Source organism: Pezoporus occidentalis, unplaced genomic scaffold (genome assembly GCF_034315485.1).
Source record: "Pezoporus occidentalis ecotype Australia unplaced genomic scaffold, CSIRO_AGI_Poc_V1 ctg27, whole genome shotgun sequence".
Lineage (NCBI taxonomy): Eukaryota > Metazoa > Chordata > Aves > Psittaciformes > Psittacidae > Pezoporus > Pezoporus occidentalis.
In genome coordinates this window covers 12,485,480-12,510,372 of record NW_026914611.1, presented here as the reverse complement: position 1 = coordinate 12,510,372, position 24,893 = coordinate 12,485,480, and the positions used below count along the sequence as shown (strand labels likewise).

Sequence of the window (24,893 nt, the reverse complement as noted above, 5' to 3'; positions counted from 1 at the left end):
AAGCTGAACTTTCCATAGCCTCTGGCTATGTTGTTCTGTAATGCAGAGTTAATCTATGCAGAACTTGAAGGTTGAAATTATACTTTCCTCTGTTCTCACTAAAGGTGTAAATCCTTGCAGATATTCTGACCCCCTGGGAGATCCCTCCTCAAAACACATCATAGTCTGCTGGGGATTATTTTTAGATTCTTTTTTTTTTAAACCAAAGCTCCTCAGAACTCTACAAATATTTACTGGTTAATGCTTGAACAAAGACGTCAACTGCTAGAACAGGGTAATTCTTCTCTCCAGTGTCATAAGGTGCTCATATGCCATAAAAATTTGACTTATTTTCTTCAAGCTTATTTATCATCCACCAATAACTATTTCTTGTGGTGCTTGTAATGACATCAAGCAGGACCAATTCTTGTTGTACTATGCATTGCATATTAGAAGTTAGCCTCCAGTCACAAAGCTATTTCAAACACTGTACTATAAAATCTCATGCATTTTCATTGGACCCTGTTTCTACTTTCATAGCTCAAGCATATTTTTAAATGTCTTTTCCACTTTGTCATCTCCTAACTTTTATTACAAACTGCTAAATATGCTTCTAACACTAAGTTGCTAAGTGTGCATTCCCATCAGCTGCAGAAGTGAGTAACTTGTCACTGTGCTTTACTGCCAGGATGGATATTGTGCAATATGTCAGTTTCGACTCCATTTTCAGTTACTTGTTTTACTTATTATTTATATGCTTAATTAAGAAAGACAACTTCTATGTATTTTAACTATTCTGTCCAAGAAAGTAATTCACTTTTTTAACTCTGAAAGTGTATCTGAAAGTAAAACTCTGTTTTAAACGGAGCATGAAAAAAGGGGCAAGCAGATCTTCTGCAATTATGTCTGTGCTGGCAAAAGCAATCATTAGTTTGAGCTAGTCCTGTAAAGGATATTAACTCCTGTTTGAGAAGCATACATTAACCTTAGCTAACAATGAGCACAAACTCTTCCTCTTACTAAGATTTTAAACAAAGAAATCCAAATTAGTTACCAGCATTTTAAAAATGAAGTTTAGAGAAATTATTGTGAAATACTGCACTGCAATAATGGATGAATATTGGAGAATTAATGGATAAGGTCATATTTGTGCATTGATTAGCACAAAGGAGTTCAAAGTCACTGGGTTTCATCCAAATACCAGCATTAAATAAGAATAATAATGAAAGATTCATTCAGTAAGATACATATCCATCTTTATCTGAACCTCTTGAACTCATTAAACTGTAATCAAAATAACAGTAAGACCTGACTTCATTTCTTACTTCTGATTGAACCAAAGTACTTACGAAAACTAACTTTCCACAGGAGTTTAGACAATATCTCTTCAGCACTGCTCACAGCTTGGAAGTGAAAAAAAATTCTCTCTAAAGTATCAGAAGTTTAAGTCAAGATAAATTACAAATTAAAAGGTTAAGTTTAGGTGCCGTTCAAATTTGGAACAATATTTTGGTGTAGATTCTCTACCTTGACTGAATTTGAACTGGATACAGACAACTATCAGCCAGATGACAAAAATTGTTTCAGAACCTTGAAAATACAAACATACATTCAGCTTCTCAAGTTGTTTCCACTTAGTGCACTTTTAAACAAAGTGGACTTACAGGCTGAATTTCACACAAATCAAAGTACCATTTTATTGCTGTTGTTAATGGAAACCCATTGGCCAAGAAGAATTTCAACTTCAGTTAGTTTTCAGATCATATATTTATATTGCAACACTCCCTCACAAATGTACATTGTAAATGTATTACATTCATGAACTAGTATTTATGAAGCAGCTGTTAAAATGCATGAGGTAAATTGCATCAAAAATTAGAGTTTTTCTTCTCTGCCATCGGGTCTACTTAGCTGACTGTCCATAGCATGAATGTCATTACACAGGCAACTACTGGAGTAAATGGGACTACTCAGCACATAGCAAAATTACAATGCTTTTAGTTTTATATGCATTCACTTGTTCAGGAGAACTACACAGATATCTGCACTCACTCTATTCATGAGTGTGTTATAGTCTGTTTTAGAGCTGCATCCTCTACTTTTCCCTAAAATGCTTGAACCCTCAAATCCTGGTGTTATAACCCACTGCCGCCAATGGCCCTGTATGCATCCAGGCACTTTCATGTCCTGCCAAAGAAGGAGGAGGCAGCCTAGTTTCAGGTGACTGGTCATACGAATACTCAGTATGCTCTGAGTCTTCTGAGGATTATCTTTCCCAGCCCAGGTGTGGGTCATGGACCTCTAACTGTCAGGGCCTGATATGAGCTTAAGACAAGGGAATTCAAACACAGCTGGAGAATGTGGGTTTCTGCGTGTTGGTGCAAGGAATGTGAATTTCCAAGAACTAACGATGGTGGGAGGAAAATAACAGGCATATTGACTGCTGACAGAAGCCACATTTATGCCAAAACTAAGAAAGAAATAGTCAAGAGCAGACATTCTTTTGAAGCTGTTACCCCTGTAAGACTGCCAGCTGAAAGGGAATACGTGATATCTAGGACACTGTAAAGCAGTGTCTCTATGGCATGCAGCTTTCAGCAAATTAACCATCTTCAATGTAGGCTATCTGTATGGTATGTGTCAACAGTGCATGTTTTTCCTCAGTCCTCCACTCTTTCAGAATTTGCATATTGTATCATCCTCCCTCTTCACAATTTAATAGCTTCATGTTGTGTGCTGATATATGTGGCAGACAGAAACAAAAATAAACAAAAAAAATTCTCTGTTTTGTTCCCTCTGGAAAACAACACAAAACAAACAAAAAACCCTATCTCAACTAATTCATTTATAAAAGTAGGTCTTTCTGGCTACACAATGATTCATGGTGTTAACAAAATAAAAGAGCCAGATTTTCAGACTGTGGCTGGATTCAGCCATGGAAGAATATAATGTGTTGACAAAAAAAAAAACCAAAAAAACAACAAAATTGCATGATATGATTTACATCTACAGAGACACATTTCTTGCCTTCTATCTTATCAGCTCTGGCATAGTTTGCTAAAATTTTACTATTTTAATCTGGTATTACTGCTAAATATATAAAACATGTTGCTCTTATTCATGAACCAACTCTGCACAAAGTCACAAGGATTCAAAAATGTAGATGAGTGCTAAAAAAAAACAACAACAACCCGAACTGGTAGGAAGAAAAAGGAGAGAAGAGGGGAAGAAGAAGGAATGAACAGTTATCCAAATTAGCATATGCAAATGAAACATATGGTTGAGCCGGCTTATTCCACGAGCAATATACTCATTGAGGATGACTCATAAACACATGAAGTGTAATACTTAGTGCAATCTAAAAAAACAGCAGCTCTTCAGACTGGTTTAAATGTAACATGCTTATACTGAAAAGAAAAAAACCAACTTAGAGTTCTTTGTATTTGTCATAAATATATACTACATACATATATGTGCTATATATGCTATCTTTTTCCTTCTCCCTTCCTTTTTAAGGAAAAGAAGCAGTAGCTGTAACCACACTGTGGTCCACTAACTCTTCTCTAGCCTGCAGAAACTTTGAGTTACTTCTTTAATTAAATATTAAATTTTAAAATGAGATGATGTATGAGTACATACACAAGTTCACAAAGTGGAAAGAGGTTTATATTGATAAAATCAGCATTACTGAGATAGAATAATATCAAAGATCTATGCAGAGTTCTTTAATCTGTCCAACAATCAAACCATCATGAAATTATCTGGTGAAACAGTAAAGTTTGGAAAATCTTCCCCCCTCTACAGAAAAACTCAATCTCTCAGCTGAATCTAAAAACCTGTGGTCCGTAACTGCCTATGTAAAGTCAACAAGATGCTAGGTATTAACTACTGGATTTTAGGCAATAGCTGTCATCCTAACATAATGCCAGGGATACGGTTAGGCTGTAAAACCAAAACTTGACATTAGGATATTTTTCTAAACCTCACAATGTAGACATATGTTTACACTTAAGTCACCAAAACACGGAGCAGAGAACACTTTCTACACTACAACAAAAGGCCCACAAGGGGAAAGAGGTTGCACCTGATTTCTGAGTGATATCTGGACCAAGTCCTTCCTTCTGTGGAAAAGGCAAACAAGGTCCATCAGATGGGCTTTTTTTTTGGGATGGACAGACTCTGGAGAACATCTGCCTCTCAGTCTTTATCCACTCATCTCCCATAGGCCAGATGGAAGGGGCTGGGACAGCATGCAGGGAGGGCATTCAGCTAGTTGCATTGTACTTGCTGATCAAGGAGCCATTCCCCCCTTTCCTCCATGTGGAAATGTCCACTGGGCCTATCAACTGTAATTGGAGTATCTGCTGGTTTGAATAATCTAATTAGCTACTCTTTTCACATTTCCTGCTAAGGAGAGCAAAGACCTTTGCTTAACCTTTCACTTTCAGAATTTAATCCATGATTAAAATAAAGCTACGCAGAGACTTCTCTACCCTTCACCACTCTCTTTTCTCCCTCCCCAAATGTTAATTTTATTCCATAATTGTTGGTATCTACCCTTACCTTGAAAGCTAAAAGGAATGCAGTCTCATTGATCATTTGTCTTGCTACCAGGAAGTGCACAGAGATAAAGGGAAAGAATAACAGAATAAACTCGTAGGATACAAACATATATCACCCCCAGAGAAGAGATTTAAATCACCCAGGTAGGTAAACTTCAACACAGTGTCCTTAGAATTGAGATGCAATACAAGGAATTATAAATTCTTGGAAAAATTATTGTATTCAAACTAAATACAAATTAAGGTCATTCTGCAAACTACTTATATTAAAAAACAATTACAAGCACTTGAAATGTTTATCACAAGACAGTGATGGTCCTTTTGATGCTCTCTTCAAATTACAGAATTAGAGGTCTGGGGACAGAGAATAGCCTTTCAAAGAGAAAGGGATTCAAAATTGCTGTTTTGTTCTAACTGCGAAGAAATCTTAGACCCAATTTTCAGCAAAAGACTGTAATAAAGGGAATAGAAGTGGAACGTAGGTGTGATAAAACTGCATTCTTATGACAAAACCATGTAGTCCTGTCTTCACAGTGAATAAAGAGCATTAAAAGATTAGTGCTTGATAGAACATTACAAATCCTCCATCCATGAAGCAAACTGTAGCATAGATACCACAATGCCGTGGCTTAAGAGAGATTGAACCCCTTTACATGTTATAATGCATCCTTACAGAGGTGAATTCAAATGAGATACTTTCCTTCAATGCTTTATGAAACCAGGCAGTATAAAGTATGAATAGTGGTATTATTAAATTAACATAGCAAAGTACTCAACAGCTCAACAGTAGCAACTATTTTTGTTATTAGAAACGGGTGTTTCAATATTCCATGGAAAGGTTGTTGAAACATCTTAAGCTACTGCCTACTACAGGGCCAAATTCTCTATTTGTTTGCAGCTACCATTATTTTCAGCAAGATGGAGAGTTGGCCCCTCTGAAGTTTGATAACTTTTTTCAAATCTCATGTCTGCCTGGTCCTTGGCACACACAGAAAACATAATTAGTATTTTTAATTCTCGGTTGGCTGGCAGACTTTGGAGACCACAAACAAATAAAAAATGTTTTCAATAAAATACATTCTCCTAGCCAATTCTTGATCTTCCATAAGTTTCTGACCACTATCTTACTTTTTTCAAGGTGTGGAAAGGTTACTTTAAATATAGTTACGTGCATACCCATTTGTGCACAAAAATTCACTATCTTTCTCTTTTTTTTTTTTTTTTTTTATCCCTGTCTGCCATTTGTCTTATTATGAAGCAGAAGAAGGAACCAGTTTGTCTCAGCATATCTCAGAAACAGTGCTTCATTTTTGCACCCAGGAGTAAGTGAAGACTGTTAGTATTCCATAACAAAAGTGTTGATAAGTCTCTTGCAGCAATCTAGATTTGTGAGACTAAATTATTCTGTGTTGGTACTTAAAAATACTTATGACAGTTTGGCAGCTGCTTGATTTGGCCAATAACCAAACTCCAGTAGTGTGTAACATCAGAATAAAGTGATGTTTGCAATTCCTGTCAAGGTCACTGAAGCTCTACAGGATTTATAGAAAAAACTCTCCATATACCTGCTTTAATCTTTACTAATTGTAGGGCTGCTCAGCTGCTTACAATATGTGCTAAGAAGAAGAGGCAGAGAGTCCATAATGAGATCTACAGGAAAAGAATGCTGTTCTTAACATGTCTGTTTGCCATTACTGGCCCTTTAATTTGTTAAAAACAAGTTTGTTTGGATCCTTCTTGGGTATATGATCATGTCTGAGGAACAAAGAATATAGGAAAACCCCATGTGTGGGTCCACGCATTGTTTCTTCTCCACCAGCTGTAGAACTTAAAGTCTTAAATCCATCTTGAGCTAGACAAGGAGCAGTGGGAAGGAGCATGGACCACAGTATTGCTGTTTCCACTGGCCAGCTGCAGAGGAGAACAGGACGCATGCTGCCCTGGACACTGAAGAGCTTATGGGTGGCTGGTGCATTGAGAAACACACCAATCCAGCTCCTTAGAAAAAGCCAGGAGTTAGCACTACGTGCCATACAGAGTATTTGTTGAAAGGCACAATCTTCTACTTTTTTTACATTCTTGACATTTCCTCAAGAAACACTGAACAATAAACTCTGTAAATTACAGACACATCCAGAATCATGCCAAAGGTAAGAGATTCCCAAGCCTATTTTCTCTGACTCACAAATCTGCACACGTGTAATGAGCACCTCTGGTGCTACAAGGCATTTATCTCTATCTACTCTACCCCTGCCATCTGATTATTTCCTAAATATTTCAAACTACAAATAAGAGTCTATTGTTTACTCTCTTTATCCCTTTTTCTTTTTCTACAGCAGGCAGTAAGAGAAATGGCTTAATTAGAAGAAATATTTTGTATTGTATTGGTGTATGCATGTGCCAATTTATACATCCAAAAAATGCAGTTTATTGATTCAGGTAAAAATACATGCATACTTCACATAGATTCAAATTTATAGATTATATAGATATAGACAGATATAGAATACATATACATGTATGGGGAAAGTGAATTTAAAAAAAAAAACAACTGTAAATTCATGTGAATTTGTTACAGAAAATTGAATCAGTTCTGCATTTAGAGCAGGTATGCATGGGACAAAGCAGCACTATGTACATATACCTCAGCAAGGACAGTACATGGCATAGAGCCAGTAGTGAGACTCTACAGGGATGTTAGCCTGTGTTTGAGAAACAGGGTAGTAATTTTGCTGCAGTGATTTTCCTAGGCTGAGCTGACTATGAGTCACAGGAACTCCTACCCCAAAGGTAGTTGTCATGAAACAGCTACAGTTTTCTAACCCTGAACTGGTTTTGCATGTGCATACACCATGGATATACTCCAGTACTGGAGTCCACAGATATTTTTATATGGGTTAAAAGTAAATTCAGCAGCCCAGCTCTCATAAAAGCTCTTGGTTTAGTGGTTAAATCAACACTGGTGATGCCAAAGCACTTCACTGATGATTCCAGTGGAGGGATGTTGCAGTGTTGCAAGGAGTGCTTCCTGTATGGGGCAAATATGCAGTGAGGCAGGACCTATGCCACATCTTTCTACCTCAGTGTCTGATCTAAAGCAGTTTGAAAGACATGAATAAAAAGATAGGTTTTATCTTAAGACAGGAGTTTTATAGCAGTGCGACCTGAAGACAAATAAATCTTTAAATATGAATAAGGCTTCAAATGAAAGTATAGGAATACAAATCAGAAAACAAAAGTATGGACAAAGTACCTGGAAACCTTCCTGCTTTGAAAAGCCAAATACATGATATAAGCCTTTTTTTAGAATTCTCCCTAGCTTAAAACTTACAAAAACTACTTCTGCATTGCAAATGAGGGAGTAGGCTAGGTTGAACTGTAGATTCAGACTTGAATAAATTTATATCACTTTATCTATTTGCTGTATTGAACACAAATGTATGTTGCCTCATTTGTCCTGCCTTCAGTAAGGGCTGAGTCAACCTGTGTTCTCAGTCCAAACATGATTAGGCTATTGCCATTCACATTACTGCCAAATGAACTCAAATTTCTCTGGCTCATCTGAATTGATATAAATTTGAGGAGTTTTAGCATTAAAAAAAGAAAGAAAAAAAGGGAAAGGGAAAGGGAAAGAAGGAAAGGAAAGGAAAGGAAAGGAAAGGAAAGGAAGGGAAGGGAAGGGAAGGGAAGGGAAGGGAAGGGAAGGGAAGGGAAGGGAAGGGAAGGGAAGGGAAGGGAAGGGAAGGGAAGGGAAGGGAAGGGAAGGGAAGGGAAGGGAAGGGAAGGGAAGGGAAGGGAAGGGAAGGGAAGGGAAAGGGAAAGGGAAAGGGAAAGGGAAGGGAAGGGAAGGGAAAGGGAAAGGGAAAGGGAAAGGGAAAGGGAAAGGCAAAAAAGAAAAGAGAAAAGGAAAGAAAAGAATAAAGAAAAGGAAAGAAAAGAATAAAGAAAAGAAAAGATTAGCTGCTGTTTTGTGACCTAGGCATGGTTTCCTTTACGTTTCTGGGTGAATGTGTGCGATTGTGGCAAGGACTAAACAGTCATCTTCCATCATATTAGCTTAGTGGGTCAGACTTGTATCTGATCCTGAAACACGGCTGTTCTGATTGCACATGGTGTGGTGTTTCTAACGCATGACTGAATGCCCGCTTTGTTCATCTTTTCCCTGTTAGCAGCCTGTTTTGTTGTTAACTCTTTCCCAATAAGATATGTGTCAAGTCCTATCTTAGAGGAAAGGGTGAAGTCAACCAGATAGTTATTGCAGTTACAGTTCAGTCACATTTAGGTGTTCAGCACCTTGTTGACTCAGTTGCAGTAGTATAGATTTTCCCACACCATTTACTTGACACTTGTGAGTCCAGTCTGTACCAACTTCTATTGTATTAAGCAAACACTCCTCCTGCACTAAAATTCCACTCATTGTTAGCACTAAAGCAACAGGATTTTCTCCAGTTTGCAGACAGCAGAACCTATTGTTATAAGAAAACTCTCTCAAGATGGAATCTGAAAAGAATCATATGACCCAGAAAAGGATTAGCCTTCAGGAAGTCTTTGGGCTTTACCATTTTGTGAAGGCATCCCCAGAGAGAGGAGAAAATAATAAAGTAAAACATATTTCTGGACTGAAGCCTGTTCCAAAATAGATTATAGGCACTTTCAATTGTGTGAAAAAAGAACATGTAGTGGTTACTAAATCAGACTATAACTTAGCAAGGGAGATTGTGGTGTTTTGACACAAGTGAGGTCAATAAACTTTAATAAAAGAACATTTTTACTAAGGGGAGGAAACAAAATCATCTTTGTGAAAATTACTGTAGTTTTTAAAATACAAGGCAGTTACATCACATACTGTTACACACTCAACCACTGCTCTTAAATGGTCATTGGCAATTCCTTTTCAGAGATTTTAGTTGTTTTAAGTTAGTTTCCATTTTCTCCAGCACATAAAGTGGATGTGTTGTCATTCAATTTTTTGTAGTCATACTCCTGAATCTGAAGTCTGATCAAAGTATCTACATACTTTGGCAGACTGTTCTGGTAAGGCAAAGATAAGATGTCTTTATACTGTAAGGATATTTTTCTCACTGATAGAGATCAATACTGGAAGTTAAACAGCTCTATATTGACTAATATATTTTAAATATGAATTATAAGTATAAATAAACAAAGCTATATCAGCAATTGTGGAGAAAGAAAAGTCTACCTTTGTGTAAAGAAAATACATACTTTTTCTTGGGTAGAGACAAAAAATCATATGTGTCTACAACACAGAGCATCTGTTGTACCTCCAATATAATTAACTTTATATCAACATCAGTACTTCCTGGAAGCAGCTACTGGTAGCCATAAGAAGCACAAAAGTAAAAAATGTGGCACCCAGGAATTTCCATGAGCTAAAGGCTTGGGATGGAGCATGCTGCCCCAAAGAGAAACCTAGAGACCAGCCACCAGCCTCCTTCACTGTCACCCCAGCAGGCAGCACTACCCACCACAGAGACATGTGCTGGAAAGAGGAGAGGCAGCACCAGCTGTATGTAGTAAAAAGGCTCATCATCTAGAGCTCCAGCATGGCTTTTCCTCCTCATTCAGCATCTACAGACAGCTCTTTGCCTGCCTTTGTGCCTGGCTTTGTGCCAGGCTCTCGTGCTGGCCAGCCCTCCCGGAGCAGGTGGCACAGTGGCAGGTCCTTGGCCACTCTTTTGCTGAGCCCTGGTAGAAGGAACCATGCAGAGCTCCTCAGCACCAGCAAATTGGATGTTATTGTCCCATTGAGGCTGTCAAAACAACTCAAAGAAACCAAGCCAAGCTAAACAGGAGCATGGGGAGCTGAGGAGTGCAGCCCTCTTCACGCTGCTGGTTCTTTCTTCCACCCACATGGCTTTTCCTAAGTCAGGTACCGTACCAAAAGCTGCTCCTCCAGGAGCTCTTTAAGCTGAGAAATAGGCAATAACCAGAAGTATTGTTATGGCTCTCCACCTAGTAAGTTAACACAAGCAAAGATAAAATTATTTAAGGGAAGAAGCAAAGGTCAGATTGTACTCTCTCTCTCTCTCTCTCTCACTTCCCTAGGTTTAACGCCGATTTCCACCACTGTGCATGTGCAGTAACATCTTACAGTGGGAAAATGTTCTTTGACTTATTTTTTTTTTCCTCTGAGAATCTACTTAGAGAATCAGCTAACACATGCCAGAGGAAAGTTGCTGCACTTGTATGTGTACTCTCACTTATCTTGTGCATGCATGTGCCCCCAGCTTCTGGTCACCCTTTCAGGCAGAAGAGGTGTGTGGTGTGAAGTCCCCAGGCCCCATCTGGCCCATGTGCAGCCTCCTTTTTTTCCCAGTGGCCAAGGAGGAGGACACACTTTGCACCTACCAGTTAGAACAGCTTTGGCTGGTACTTAAACTTCTAGATATAAATGATACTTTGTCTTTTACTCTTTGAAATCCTACCTGAAGCCTGAAGCCTCTTTTAGAGCAACTGTGTTCATTTTTAACCTTATAAATAATTTTATATTACTCACCAAAAGGTAGGAATCCAATTTTCTTATACCACTATTCTGAAGGTATTCAAAATGATTCACATAATAAATCTTGTTGAAGGATACATGCGTGGGGTGTGGTGAAGATACACAGGAGCCAACAGAGTGAAAGGAAATGTAGCTAAAATAAGCAGATGGGTGGACAGATGGGCATGAAATAAAGAAATAATATTATTCTGCAAAATAGATAATAAAAGTCCCAGGAAGAAAAAAAGATGAAAAATGATGGTCAAAATACAAAGAATGAGATGATTTACTCAGTATGCTAGCAGGGATTCAAGGTTTCTCCTGCATTGAAAAAAGAAAGGGGGGGAAGGAAAGAGTCTTGATCCCCAATTTTACTGTTACTCAAATTTGTTAATGTAAAAAAACATATTTCCAGGCTACAACAGTTGTGAATGGATACATTTTTTGCTAATTAAGGATTAGACAAATCTGTCTGATATTAATGAAAAGCTTTGACTTCTCTAGGCATAGGTTGTGGTCTTGAAGGGACTGAGACATTGAACTCAGTGTGGGGGTTCATATATTCAACAGCTGTAAAATTCACATGATTTATTACAGTGCCCCAATGTGAAAAATAGGTCCCCTATCCATATAGTGGAGGGGTTGTATCCTACCTGGATTTGCAGCTATCTGTGGGCACAGACTTGCCTCTTTCTGTGGAAGCTCACATGACAGATTTGATGCCCCGAAAGGATCAGCTAAGTTTAGCTAAAGAATTTGAGAGTAGCTATAATTCTTTAATAAGAATACATTAAATATAGTCTAAGAATATATAATCTAAGTATTTTTATGGACAAAGAGGTCCATTTTTCATCCTTTTAAATACAACATTAGGTAAAGAAAGAAACTTCCACAGAAACACTGGGATTTATGAAAAAATGGTGGATCCCTTATGTATGATATAGAGTTACTTTAAATGAAAAATACATTCATAACTCTTCTTGATCTAATTTTCACTTTTGCTGGCCAAAGGAGCTCAAGGACTTTTCAAATCAGCGTATAAAATATATTTCAAAATAAAATAGACTTGCTTATGACAAATGGGAATAAATTTGGGAAGCTCTTGGGATCTCTGAAAGAACGTAATAACTGTGTCCATTTCTACCTGATTCCATTGTTTGGGTTTTATGGTGTGGTTATGCAACAACTCATAATCTAAAATCACCAACAGTAATGAATGGTACGTTTAAATGAAGCAACCCAAAACCCTTACCCCACCCAAAAACATCTAAGAAATTTGAACATTACAGAATATTGCTAGACTCATGCCTGTACACTCTTCTGTTTAAATCACAGGGCAAATGGATGTACAGCCAAGGTAGTATTTAGCAAGCTTGCATATGTTATTAGTGCTTTGCTGAGCCACAGCTTAATAAGTACTCACCTTAGGATCGCTGGCACCTTACCCTCATATTATTTCCTCTAATAATAGATAAAAAGAGGAGCAGCTCTTTTGTTTGACACTACTAAGCATGTTGCTGCATTTCCTCTCATTTAACTAATATTTTGGAGAATAAAACTGATGAAAATTTGCCTTATTTTCCTCCATTCAGGCAGGACGAAGTATATGAGTGGAGTTAAATACAAGTATTGTAAATGCAAGAAATGTACTAAACGTATGTGGGGAATATGGTAAATTAAATAATGTATTTAGTTACATATTTTTTTAATTTTGTTTAAGTTGTTTGGACCTGAAGTAGCGCTTTTGCCTAAAAGCTTGCCTAATTTTTCCAATTACACAATATTACTTAAGAGAATATATTATCTCTCTCCATAAGTCTTACCCAGGCAGTGTTTATGGCTACAGCAACCTATTCCTTCCTGGTGCAAATGTGTTTTAACAATCCAGCCTTAACTGGAACACACATGTCCATCAAAAAATTTATCATAACAAAAACTATGAAACTGCCTGCAGGACACAGGAGATGTCATGTCTCCTGGCAGTTAATTTCTCATGTCATTCACAATGACATATAGAGTAGCAGTGAGTCCAGCTAAAATCTTTCCAAGCCCCTTCTTATGGAGTAAATCAAACATTTTCATTCAAATAAACTCCTGAAATTTATTTTTTGATTTTGGATTACAAAGCTCCTAGTGCTCCTAAATATGATCAGAAACAAAGTGGCCAGATGAAAGAGATGCCTAAGCTTTGCTGGAAATCAGAGGTCTACAGAAAGTCACCTACAAAGTGTTCTTACAATGTAGGTATGAGCTTATACTCGCTTATATAACATTACGTTTGTACAGTTGTGGTGCCTTTTGTGTGTTATCTTCGTGATTACAGCATTTACCCAGAGAAGAGGAAAACAACTTGAAAAAGGTTTGAGCATGCACCCCAGCATACTAACCAAACCATCAGCAGTGAAGTACACTGTGTGAGAACTAATTCATCTTCACAGCTGTTGTGGAAGCAACCTGTGGATTACTGTAACATATGAGAAAATGTTTTGGTTCTTTTGAAATACACAGATTCTGTGCGCAAGATTTCTAAACTAATACCCTGCTGAATAAAAATAATTAATAAAAAATAATAAAACAAAAAAGCAGTGAAGTTGAATTTTCTGTAACATGTCTTATATTTGGGATGTTTACCAAAATAAGAATAGAATCCAACTCAGCCTATGGTTTTGCAAGACTGATCTCTGCTCTGCCTACAATGTAAAACCATGACCCTGCAAAGAAGAGGTCTGCATGCTTACTATTAGGTCCATAAATGTCAAAGGTTTTATTCGTGGTGTGCATAGATATGCAAATGCACAGTCCTTTTCAGGCTTAGAGACTAAACTAGTAACATTCATGGTTATCTTTGTATTTATTTTTGCACTTCAATTAGATTACTTATAACTTTTTTTTCCTTTTTTTTTCTTTTTTTTTTCTTTTTTTAATAATTTTGCATCAGATAATTTCCGTCTGTCTTGGCAGATATACAGATCTGTCAGGTATTATCCAGAGGCTTGAGGGAGATTTGCATAGAGCTGGAAGGAGACAAGGAAAAGATAGGCTAGCTTTTTTTGTTCTCTCATTTTACATTCTGCACATTTTCATCTTTTGTTTTTTTCTTAATGACTTCTTTTGCTTTTCCATTCTTTCAGCCACTGCTTGTGGAACTTGATTTCTTCATTTTCCCAGTCACCCCTGTCCTTCTATGCAATCAACACTCTTTGCTCTCTCTGTAGCATATGGTCAGAGACAGATACATATGGTGATAAGGAACTCTCAAGGAAACAGTCATATAATAAAGGGGGGAATGAACAATTCATTGCTAAACTTCCATCTAGGCTAAATCACTTCAAAAGCAAGAGGAATGGACCAGTAGAAAATGACATAATGATGTAATCTGTCACAGTGTGTTATGAAAATAAGGTTGGACTGGGGGAGATAAGTAGGCTGCATGTAAGGTGCATAATAGTGCTCCCTTTGAGCAGGCACATGGATAGGTTTTGTTCCTTGGACAAAGAAAAGGAAGAAAGATCATGCTCAGCATCATCGAAATCCTAAATGTGCGGGATTGCTACCCAAGGCAAAGGATTGACCATACAAAATATGTCTTGAGAAATATTTCCCTTAACAAATGCTTTCCTGCTTTCACTTCCAGCAATCTATGCTGCTATAGAAATCTTTTGTTTGATAACAACAGCTTGTGCTACACTGTCCCACAAGTTTGACTTCCTCAAGGCTAAATTTCCCTTACATCCTGGCTTAGCTCTGAACCGTTCACAAGGAACCAAAAGGCCTAACAGATCTGTACTCCAAAAAAAATCCTTACTAAAATGGTGAAGGGACAACATAATAGATGAGTATACACATGCACATTATAATCTATGTTTTTTTAAACTTTAGCTGTAACAGTATAAAGTCTTATCCCAGTAATGATAGTGGTGTAAAACTAGTGCTTGTCATTCTTCCATTAAGGCGATTTTCTTCTGTAAAAATGGCTGTAAAACCAAAATGTAAAATCAAAGCTCAGTGGTTTGCTTATGTTATCATGCAAAAACTTTTACCACTTCATGGTACTATTTACAATTGTGCACCTTTACTAATGCACAGAATTTATTGATATATGATTTACCTAAAGATGGATATGTCCTCACTCCTTCCTCTGACTCACCCAGCTACATCAGTGAACACCTCTGAAAATACCATATTTATGTGACCTATTTACCGCAATATGGGAGAATGGTATGGTGTTCTGCTATTCACATGATTTTACTTTTCTGTGCTGATTTACAGACAAGAAACATGTTACCATGTAATTTTCACAATCAAGAGTAATCTTCTCTGTCTGAACCGTTTCTTCTACCCAAAATAGTGGGTCTTTTTCTCATCTATTGCATCTCTTGTGAGACTGTTTTCAATGTAGATGAGCTTTAGGAATTTCAAAATAGGAGACTGGCACAGTCTCTTTTTGTAAAACTAAAATAATTCAGATTAATTTTCCCTTAGTGGCCCTGGAATTCCTCTTTTGTTACCAACTGGATGAGAGATGTTGAATTCTTCTGCTTTTAATGTCCACCACTGAATTGAGTAAGACACCTTTCATGTTTGCTTAGGGTCTGCTATTTATGTTTACTGTAAATTTACAAAGCAGTAACTACTGCAAAGACCAGAAGTGCATACTACAGATTAATGTCCACTGCCTGGATATAATGCATCCAACGAAAGACAGATGTGTGCAAAGAACAACTAAATGATGAGCTCTAACAGAAATCTGCTTTTTAGTCTTTTATAGGTCATGAACGTGATCTGTTTCTTGTGTGGAAACATCTACACTTCTTCCTGAAAGACACTATTTTTCATCTAATTATGAGTGCAGTTAATGATGGTATAAGAGAACAGAAGCTTTCTTTCTGGAGTCACTTTTCTGGGTGAAGGAGAAGGAAAAGGGTGGAAGGCAAGATGAATAGTAGATAAGATCAAGCATATTGTTTCTGTTACTTTTCACATGTAAATAATTATGAAATTCACAAAGGGCTAAGGAAAGCTACACACAGATAGGAATATAGCTGAAAAAATAGCAATTAACTCGGGGACAAACTTTCACTTTATAGACAAATCCTGAACTGTTTAAAGGAAACTGTATAGTTTTAAATAACATTATAAGAAACATCGTGTCATAAAAAAAACTTCACTGGGAACTACTCCATCATTATGAGCAATATGTTCCATATTTTAATGAGATTAACAAGAAAAAAGATCAGTGCTTTTATACTATAGAAGTATATATATATAATATTATATATACAATTCTACACCCTTTACTATAACACCTATTACAGTTGATTTTCACACATTTCCAAAGGATCTTCAAAGGCCTCCAAAACGTATGTCTTTAAAATAGAATTTCATTCAGTATTTTGTTAAAGAAATTGTTCCTTCTTCAGCAGTTATTTCAGTGGGAACTAAGTGCTCTCAGTGTCTCAGAGAAATCTTCCAGAAACATTAATTCACTTGAGAGGATGAACATACATTTCCTTTAATTTTCCATAGATTTTCTCCAAGTCACATGTATGTAACTTTAATTTTATGTAACTGACCTAGTGATAGGAACCTTCATTTTCAAAAATGGTGCTTTTAGCCCTGTGGGACATTTCTGAATGCTGTTCCACGTGTATGTTTCACAACATTGAAATTCAGAAGGATCTGGATATTTGGTGATGTCAGTAACAAGCTTGGGAATAATTATATCTTTAATACATCTAGTTTTGAAAGCTTGTTTACCACACATACCATGCTAACTGGAAGATTTATTGTGTAAAATGGTTGCATTCTAGTCACTAATCCAACAAAATGCTTAATCTTTACACTTTAATTTGACTTGTAAACAAAGATGACCTGGGCCGCTGGTTCAACAAAGCAAGGTCTTTTAGAACACTGAGATCTTGAGAAGTCCTATTGTGGAAAAGCAATATAACTTGCACATACTCCAGGTTGAACATAAATCAAAGTGGATCAGGTCAAAAGTGCTGGACACATTGGAAAATTACTTTAATATTCAACTTGTAAAATTATCAATGTTAATTTTACAGTCGCACATGATCATTTTACAAATACAGCAATCAATAACAGAAGTAAGAGACTGTAGAACACAGGCATATTGCAAAATGAATTCACTCAATACATATACTGCTTTAGGTGACCAAACCAGCTGTTGGATGTTTTAAAACATGCATTTAATGCCACATTTTTGAGTAAGAAAGTTAGAGCAACAAAACTGGATCATATCAATGGCTTAGTTATTCTGTCTCCAATAGTGACCACTAGTAGAAAATATCGTGTTTAGGATAACAAAATCCTTTCCTTTTCATCACAGTTTCTAACAGTCCAAGGGTTAGGAATTTTTTGAGGCAGTCTCTATAGAATTGTATCTGGCAGCCTTTAATTTTGGGTGTTTCTTTTCATCAATTTATTTTTATTTATTTTTGACATATTAAATTTTGACAGCTGCTTGCTATTGTTATCAAAGCAGTTCAGGAAAACCCTATTATCGAGATGATTAGCACAACACTTGAAAAGAAATGAAGTACAGCAGTACTGTAATTTCTGTAAAGAGGTGCAAGCTGCAGCACAGAAACATTCATTCCTTTGAGGCAGCTTCATAAATTTGCATAGTTATTTAATTCCTTTGTAGTTCACATGAAAATGACAGGAGAGCTTGTTGCCAAACAAAAAAATTTCTTTGAAGGAAAGACACGATTTTTCACACATTTTTGTTATAAGAATGTCACACCTGAAAGGATTACATGTGTCAGCCAAATACAGCTACTTTTCTTTTTCTTAGCATCTCTATAATGATTTTTTCCACCCTGCCATTTGCAGTTGAAACAATCACCATGTCACACCTTGATGTCTGCAGCACCATGTTCTTCCTAAGGTAAGTATTTCTCAACTCAGTCCATGCTGAGATCAGGTTATCAGCTGGGCAGCACACCCATCTCCTTGAAAGGGTGTCACAGTTTTTTCTTTCCACTATGCTAGACTTACCACTGTTACTATCAAAAGCTTGTACAATTTTACCTCTCCCTACTGATCTACCTTCATCTTATTCTCCACTGGTCTGTCAATGATAACAACTTCACCTTGTCACTATCTGTTTTCTGGATGTGTTCAGTCTACCCTCCTTGCTATTCAGGATGATCTTTCCAGACCTCAGGCAGAAATATGCTTCATAGTTAGACTTCTCCATACATAAACTCTTATTGAAGACCCCAAGGTCTTCTGATGTCCCTGAATAGAACTGGTTAAGAGAGTGGACTACGTTGGAGGACTAGTCAAGGCAGAATTCACAAGTCTGATAGAAAATAGGAATTTTGTCCCTGTTTAACATGCCCTGCTTCTGTAAGTTGTGTGTTCAGTCATCTATGTCATGTACTTATTGAGTTCCAGAGTTTCCGGAAGTGGTTTAGAAATGATAAAAAAGACCTAATGACAATATATAGAATTTGAGTTGACAAGAGCAGGAGACATTACAATCTTGCATTTTGGACTTCAGAAGAACCATCCTGGGATTGATCTCTAGAGATATTCTTTCTGAAGACTTTTAATATACTCAAACTAAGAACTTCTGATAGTTTAAAAATTTCTGACAAAATACTTTTGGTCAAAACCAGAGTTCTGGGAAAAAAAAAATCAACAAAAAACGGAAAGTCTACTCCTCCCAGTGCTCCCAAACAGTTTATTTTCATTTCTAAAATACAAAATCTGAAAAACGAAATAGTTCCCCCTTTTTCCTTTCTTTTTTTTTTAAAAAAAAAAAAAAAGAAAATGTGAAAGAATTTTAATGTAAAAGCAAAACAGTGCTAAACAAAAGCCATTTTGAAAATATCAGAAAAAATAAACCACTGTGACAAGTGATGGTACAAAGTTATGTGGGGTAAAAAAGTACAGGCTGTCTGTGCCAGGTGCATAATGTTGCCATCCAAAGGTTGAAGAAAATTTGCAAGAGTAGGGCTAATACAAGTCAGTTTAGAAACTTTTAATATATGCCTTTTAAAAGCTACATCTCTCAATACCATGTCTACTTGCCTTGGAGGTGAAAGGCCAGGGGATAATCTTCTGTACTGTGCCCTGGTTTGAGTTTCTCAAAACATCTTAAAGTCCTGACAGGATTATCTCTGTTTAGCCCTAACCCTACCCCATGTAGAACACAGCTTTGTAGAGACCTCAGCAAAACTCATGTGATGAGACCAGTGAAGCCTCCTTGGATCTTTGCTAGTTTTTGAAAAAGTGATAGATTTGCTAATATGTCATATTATAGCACCATAGAATATTAGCAATATGGGAGCAAGTTGTTATATAAATCATCACTGACCAGAGCTGTAATATCCCAATCAAATATATGATCTATGCTATATTATTTCTGGTTTTCATAGTAAGCAGGTAGATAGGTAGGTATGTAAGTGATGCCATTCTCTTCCTTACTCTAGATTCCACTTTCATCAGGGCTCCTGTCTAGTTCCTCCTGTCAGTTGCACCAGAGAAATAGCAGTTTTTAAATGCAGCTTTGAAAAAGCTTTTAAAAAGTAACAATAACAATACTTTTACATTGAGAAAACTTCACAACAGTCAGTTTTTCACTGAAAAAAATACAGCCTGGTAGTAGATTTATCACAAGAACTGTGTGTCTTATGCATGTATCACATACATATATATGTGTGTGTTTTCAATTTGCACTCAACAGTGACAACAATAACGGACAATGGACTTAGCACTGACATCTTTGTCCTTGCAAAAAGGACACTTCTGCTAACTATCTCCTCTGTGTTTCAGGTTAGCAAAGTCTATTGACAAAGTTTTCTATTTGGATGGGCTGTTTACATTAAAGGGGAAAAAACTGTCAAAGAAGAAGTCTTAACAGAGATGCAAAACTAAAAAAAAAAAAAAAAGCTTATCATGGATTAACGTTTGTATCACTTTGTCTGATGTAAAAAAGAGATAATAGGAGACATAGGGATATATGCAATGAAGAGAAACAATACAAAGCTTCTTAGGGGTTAATCCAGGTCTGCAGCTGAATACAACAGAGTTAATCTGACCAGAAGAAGCTTTAGGCTAAATTCTAGGGGAAAACTTGTCACTTTATGATCCAGTTGTACTAAATGAAAGGCTCTGTTTACAAAGAAGATTTTGGATCTGGGATCCATTGGAGCAGAAGTTACCTCCATGATTTCTTCCTTGTTCAACACACCAGGAGACTTGTAGTCTGATAAATGATTTTTCAGACATCTTCATTATTACCTTATTCCTTCTTTCTGAAAAAGAACAAGTGTTACAAAAAACATACTTAAGAAAGCACACAATTTTGACCTAAGGGCAAGAAGCCTTTGATGATAAAGACTTTGCAGCTTGCTTGCCAGTTTTTGAACTAAACAACAGTAATTATCTTGTTTATTTCAACAACAGAAAACAAAGTAAAATGATAAATTCTCATAACTTGATAATTATGCATTTAGCAGATTCAGGTTTTAGTGATACTCCAAAATGAAAATGTGGTAAGCAGATACATTAGACTACAGCATATATTAGCCACTGAGGAGGCAAATTCTAAAATAGAAGTTAAAGGATAAAAAAAAAATAATATCCCCACAATCTTTTCATTAGAGAATCTTCTACAGTACTTTAAACTCAGTGGTATATGAAGGATCATCAAAATTAACATATGTCCTCACTGTCACACTGTATTTTTTATCATGTAAATAATTAACATTTTCATATGCTGTAACTTTTTAATACAATGTTACACAGATGGTAATACAAAAGTACAGCTGTGGCACTTTAATTGAAAAAAGTCTTAGAGATATTAGTCTAAAATTAATAGACTTTTGTGTGTAACATATTTTTGTGCTTTTGCAATCAGACATTAATTAGGATATTATTTTCTAAAAATACTTCTTATCCTGTACTTAGCTAATGAGAATAAAGAATTGAGATTTCATGTACTCATAAAATATGAGTTCTGGGGACTGAAATCTCTGATTTTGTAAGCAGCATGAAAAGTGTAAAGGACTTCAAAAGAGCAAATGGTTGATTATTCTTGATCTAAATATACATATGTGAGTAACACACTCTTCCCAATTTGGGCAGTAGTTGTCACAAAGATAAACACTTCTATCTTTTGGCAAGTCTTTTGAGTACAGGAGTATAAAAGTATATTTTGTAATTACAAAGCATTATCTTGTCTTCAACACAAAATCCATTTTTTAAAGAACTGAAAATCTTTAGAAAATATTGTATAATATTTAGGACATGATCAGCATTCAGGTATGTAACAAAAAGTAAAGAAAGAAACATCAGGGTTAGTTAGTTTTGCTCCTATGTAAGTAGTTGGGGTATTTTATCTTGCTAGAAATCAGAAAGCATTTTTTCTTAACAAAAAGACATTTTATAGAAATCTTGATAGAATTAAGCATGTCACACTCACTAACAGGAATGTCCCTAATACAGCAAGAGGTAGGGAAAGAGCCCTCCTTGCGATACCCCTATGCCAATGCTGCAGGCAGTCTTCTCCTCAACTCATGAGTCCTCTTTTTTGGGACAAAGACAATAAAGGATGAGGACTATAGCCTGACTATGACTGTGCTGTTTTTTCTATAGTTAATGAAATTCTCATTCTCTACAGTCACTTTATGATCCTGAACTGTGAGACTTTATGTCTGAACTGTGCTTTCAACCAGTCGGTAACTGAGACACCACACATGGACATTAACATTGATATAATCTCTAAACACAAAGGTAGTAAACTGAGCTGTATCAAGGACTTTAAATAACTCACCAGAGCAAAAAGATATGGTCTAAAGCAGATAGCAAAGAAAAAATAGCTGGTATGTCTTGGGTATCCAGCTCTAGCATTAAGTTCATAGTTCAAGAGCCTAGTGGAATGGGAGTGGAGGAAGCAGGGTGGAGGGGCATGAAGGGGATAGGAACCTATTTCTAGCCTGTTGGAAAGATCAGTTGATAAAGCCATAAAAAGAAATAAATAATTATTTCCTTACTTTTTAATTTATCTGCCCAGCCTTCCACCAAAAGGCAAGATTTCATTGCACCTGCAATTGCAGAAGATATTCAGTCTTGCAAGTCAGTGAAGCAAAAGTACGTACAGAATTATTTTGTGAATCAGTAAGTGGTCAGAACAATTGCTTCAGTGTGTTAACTATGTACTCTATTTATCTCAGTGCTTGGATAGCTAATTCTGACCCCTTTTTAGACACTTGCTTTCCCTGTTTACTTAAGAGACACCTATGTGACCAATAAGTGAGGTCTGATAATTTCACTAAGATGTTAAATGAGTTAAACTTTGTTCTGCCATTAGACCAACATCTAAATATTTTTGGAAATTCTTATGTCTTCCTCAGCTGCAAGACAAAGAGAATGTTAAAGAAAATCACTGGGGGCAAGGATGTAAAAAACAGAGTCCACAGTAATGAAGAGTGCAGCATTATTATAGATTCACTGCTACTATATAGCCATAATATTTTGCCACTTCTGATTACTTCTGACTTCTGTGTAACTGGCCTAGATACAGTAGAAAAAATAATTTAAAGACAATTAAACAACAACAGAAAATAAAACCACATGAAATACTGGTGTTTTGTTTATGTGCAAGTAACATAAAAGAGTTTTCTATTACAGCCATGGATAAAATACAGTTTGTTGTACAATCTGTTGTCTCATTTTCTCTCTATTTTTCTTTACCTTCTTCCTCTACAAACCTCCTTCATGACATTGCCATCTGTCCAGTATCCATTGCACCCTCTATTCCTTATGGAACCTGGACTCTATGGGAAAAATGGCCATGGTACAGCCAGAGATATAGCGGTTTGTCTTCCAGGATAGACTTAGTGGTGTCTAGAGGAATGGAGATGGAAAATGTGACAGAGAACTGGGGAGGTATCAGAATGGACAGGAGAGCTGTGCACACCAGCATCAGGTCTATGTTACATACTAACACTTCTGTTAAGGCATTTACGATCCTACAGTATGCCCACCTTCCAGTCAGAGAGCACACACTGCCAGTTTCAGGTTGCTGGCACAACAGGTCGCTAGCACAACCAAGGAAAAGGAACTCTGTGAGCTGGCTACTGACAACAGGAGAAGTTCAAAACACCTCAACATGTTCGGATGAGCCAGTAAAATACATATTTTTTGCCTGTGGAAATTCTCTAGCCCAAGATTGTCTGCTTTTTCTCATGCCCTACACAAATACCAACCCTGAAACTCCTCTTGGAAGACTCATACTGGTGCTCAGGGAAGGACAGTATGCTGGGACAACAGTAAAGGGTTGTTCTAGGTAATGGTGAAGGCCCTGAATTGCTTGCTAGTCAGCTGGGCAAGGAAAAGATTCTAGGATTGAAAATACGCTTGATCTTAAGGAGCATGTTTTGCAACAGCCTTTGATCCTGGCAGCCAGGTGATATTTAGAAAGACAACCCAGTTACTTGGTCACTAAAGAAGCTTTGTTCCAGCCATCTGAAATCATACCTAAGGAAACCATCCACACACACAAAAAATCCCAGTTTCTAAAGTGAGCATAGGTTTCTGTGGTGACACAACCAATGCCAGGGCAGATAAAGCAGGTTCATTGTGTAGATGAACTCACAAAGCTTACCGGAATACCTTGGAGGCCTGTGATAAATGTACCTAGAGACATACTGGTCCCTGTCATGTCCACACAAGGCAGGCGCAGAACTTAAATACCAGTTTTCTTTCAACTAATGACCTTTCTGTGAGCTTGAGTTGTAACATAAACAAACTCATATCTCGTATCTTTATAAATCCTACTTGTCTGCAATATCAGTAGACTAAATAGGTGCCATGCCTTTTGTTCAACTCCATCACCATACAGTATCTGCTTCAGTAATGTATGTCCCACCAGAAAGGACACTGACTGAGCATGCCATGTTATTTAAAGGGTTAAATAACATCTGATACATGTCTCAGTATTTCATGGAGGGCTTTTGGCTTGATTACTTCATGCTTTATATTTTGGTAAAGGCATTTACAGATATGCATAGAAGGTGGATAACAAACAGTGAAAATGGTAAAGTATTGCATTCACTTCACTGACATGTGAACAATCTTCTGGAATTTGAAGCAGAACAGAATCGTGTCCCTAGAGATCCCAAGGCAGGCTCTGAAAGGACTAATAGTAAGAAATATATTCTGCTTAGGGCTTCTGGGAAGCTATCGATAGGAACTTAGCAAAAAGGCATAAAGCTTTTCTACCTTCTGCCATTCAGGGAGCTGTTTATCTGTCACGTTCTAGCAGCCTCCAGTATCTCTACAAAGGCTTGGTTAGAAAAGATTTTTCTGGTTGAGATGTAAGACTGTTATACAAAAGATACAAAAGGCTTGATTCTCTTTTGCCTGCTAACTTTACCGAATGTCAAAGAAATTACCCCAATTTGCATCAGCATACACAAACGTGGAATCAAAGAATTCTGATCTGACCAGGAATCAATTAGCAGAAAAAAAAATCAACAAAACATACAGAGAGAAAAAACACAAACAAATGTGCAGACCAGAGTGTTGCATATCTATCTCAAAACATATAATTTCCATTTGGAGGTTTATTGTGTTTTGTCGGTTTTTTTTTAGCAATGCATGAGTGAGCAAACCAAAAGCCTTGATGGGCAGATAAAAGTTGAAATGGAAAAGGACAGTAATGTTAAGATGAGTTAAAAGCTCTTTTTGACCCTGTCCTTAACACCATCTCCCAAATGCTTCCCCTGTGAACTTTTTGTGTTGTATTCAGTTTGCTGAAACAGGGGATAGAGAGGCCAAACCAAGGATCTATCCCGCTTCATTGAGTAAAGCTA

The 24,893-nt window shown here is 36.8% G+C and overlaps 1 long non-coding RNA gene across 2 annotated transcripts in view; it reads right to left on the bottom strand.

Moving 5' to 3' along the window:
* Positions 1–24,893, bottom strand: part of LOC134166756 (uncharacterized) — a 56,114-nt gene that overhangs the window by 11,924 nt on the left and 19,297 nt on the right. For both annotated transcript variants that reach the window (XR_009965978.1, XR_009965979.1), the window contains exon 3: positions 20,238–20,330. This is a non-coding gene — a long non-coding RNA (uncharacterized LOC134166756). The remainder of the gene's footprint in view (positions 1–20,237; positions 20,331–24,893) is intronic.